The sequence below is a fragment of the Eucyclogobius newberryi genome, unplaced genomic scaffold (assembly GCF_026437365.1).
Source record: "Eucyclogobius newberryi isolate DKJ021-1_F unplaced genomic scaffold, fEucNew1.0.hap1 SCAF_6, whole genome shotgun sequence".
Taxonomy (NCBI): domain Eukaryota; kingdom Metazoa; phylum Chordata; class Actinopteri; order Gobiiformes; family Gobiidae; genus Eucyclogobius; species Eucyclogobius newberryi.
The window spans coordinates 41,757,183-41,759,601 of NW_027316278.1; positions in this window are offsets into that span (position 1 = coordinate 41,757,183).

Here is a 2,419-nt window from a genome sequence, read left to right on the forward strand (position 1 = left end):
GAGTCATGGCAAGAAGCAGGAGGAGAGAGAGTCATGGCAAGAAGCAGGAGGAGAGAGAGTCATGGCAAGAAGCAGGAGGAGAGAGAGAGTCATGGCAAGAAGCAGGAGGAGAGAGAGTCATGGCAAGAAGTAGGAGGAGAGAGAGTCATGGCAAGAAGCAGGAGGAGGAGAGAGTCATGGCAAGAAGCAGGAGGAGAGAGAGAGTCATGGCAAGAAGCAGGAGGAGGAGAGAGTCATGGCAAGAAGCAGGAGGAGAGAGAGTCATGGCAAGAAGCAGGAGGAGAGAGAGTCATGGCAAGAAGCAGGAGGAGGAGAGAGAGTCATGGCAAGAAGCAGGAGGAGAGAGAGTCATGGCAAGAAGCAGGAGGAGGAGAGAGTCATGGCAAGAAGCAGGAGGAGAGAGAGAGTCATGGCAAGAAGCAGGAGGAGAGAGAGAGTCATGGCAAGAAGCAGGAGGAGGAGAGAGTCATGGCAAGAAGCAGGAGGAGGGAGAGAGTCATGGCAAGAAGCAGGAGGAGGGAGAGAGTCATGGCAAGAAGCAGGAGGAGAGAGAGAGTCATGGCAAGAAGCAGGAGGAGAGAGAGAGTCATGGCAAGAAGCAGGAGGAGAGAGAGAGTCATGGCAAGAAGCAGGAGGAGAGAGAGAGTCATGGCAAGTCATGGCAAGAAGCAGGAGGAGAGAGAGTCATGGCAAGAAGCAGGAGGAGAGAGAGAGTCATGGCAAGAAGCAGGAGGAGGAGAGAGTCATGGCAAGAAGCAGGAGGAGAGAGAGAGTCATGGCAAGAAGCAGGAGGAGGAGAGAGTCATGGCAAGAAGCAGGAGGAGGGAGAGAGTCATGGCAAGAAGCAGGAGGAGAGAGAGAGTCATGGCAAGAAGCAGGAGGAGAGAGAGAGTCATGGCAAGAAGCAGGAGGAGAGAGAGTCATGGCAAGAAGCAGGAGGAGGAGAGAGTCATGGCAAGAAGCAGGAGGAGGGAGAGAGTCATGGCAAGAAGCAGGAGGAGGGAGAGAGTCATGGCAAGAAGCAGGAGGAGAGAGAGTCATGGCAAGAAGCAGGAGGAGGGAGAGAGTCATGGCAAGAAGCAGGAGGAGGAGAGAGTCATGGCAAGAAGCAGGAGGAGGGAGAGAGTCATGGCAAGAAGCAGGAGGAGGGAGAGAGTCATGGCAAGAAGCAGGAGGAGGGAGAGAGTCATGGCAAGAAGCAGGAGGAGGGAGAGAGTCATGGCAAGAAGCAGGAGGAGGGAGAGAGTCATGGCAAGAAGCAGGAGGAGGGAGAGAGTCATGGCAAGAAGCAGGAGGAGGGAGAGAGTCATGGCAAGAAGCAGGAGGAGGGAGAGAGTCATGGCAAGAAGCAGGAGGAGGGAGAGAGTCATGGCAAGAAGCAGGAGGAGGAGAGAGTCATGGCAAGAAGCAGGAGGAGGAGAGAGTCATGGCAAGAAGCAGGAGGAGGGAGAGAGTCATGGCAAGAAGCAGGAGGAGGGAGAGAGTCATGGCAAGAAGCAGGAGGAGGGAGAGAGTCATGGCAAGAAGCAGGAGGAGAGAGAGAGTCATGGCAAGAAGCAGGAGGAGAGAGAGAGTCATGGCAAGAAGCAGGAGGAGAGAGAGAGTCATGGCAAGAAGCAGGAGGAGAGAGAGAGTCATGGCAAGAAGCAGGAGGAGAGAGAGTCATGGCAAGAAGCAGGAGGAGAGAGAGAGTCATGGCAAGAAGCAGGAGGAGAGAGAGTCATGGCAAGAAGCAGGAGGAGGAGAGAGTCATGGCAAGAAGCAGGAGGAGGGAGAGAGTCATGGCAAGAAGCAGGAGGAGGGAGAGAGTCATGGCAAGAAGCAGGAGGAGGGAGAGAGTCATGGCAAGAAGCAGGAGGAGAGAGAGAGTCATGGCAAGAAGCAGGAGGAGGAGAGAGTCATGGCAAGAAGCAGGAGGAGGGAGAGAGTCATGGCAAGAAGCAGGAGGAGGGAGAGAGTCATGGCAAGAAGCAGGAGGAGGGAGAGAGTCATGGCAAGAAGCAGGAGGAGAGAGAGAGTCATGGCAAGAAGCAGGAGGAGGAGAGAGTCATGGCAAGAAGCAGGAGGAGGGAGAGAGTCATGGCAAGAAGCAGGAGGAGAGAGAGTCATGGCAAGAAGCAGGAGGAGGAGAGAGTCATGGCAAGAAGCAGGAGGAGGAGGAGAGAGTCATGGCAAGAAGCAGGAGGAGAGAGAGTCAGGACTAAACGGGTACCGGCCTCCTTCTGGTGCCAGAGTCAGTACTTTGTCCGCATCACAGTAGTTCCTGTACTTTGTCCGCGTCACAGTAGTTCCTGTACTTTGTCCGCATCACAGTAGTTCCTGTACTTTGTCCGCATCACAGTAGTTCCTGTACTTTGACCACATCACAGTAGTTCCTGTACTTTGACCACATCACAGTAGTTCCTGTACTTTGTCCGCA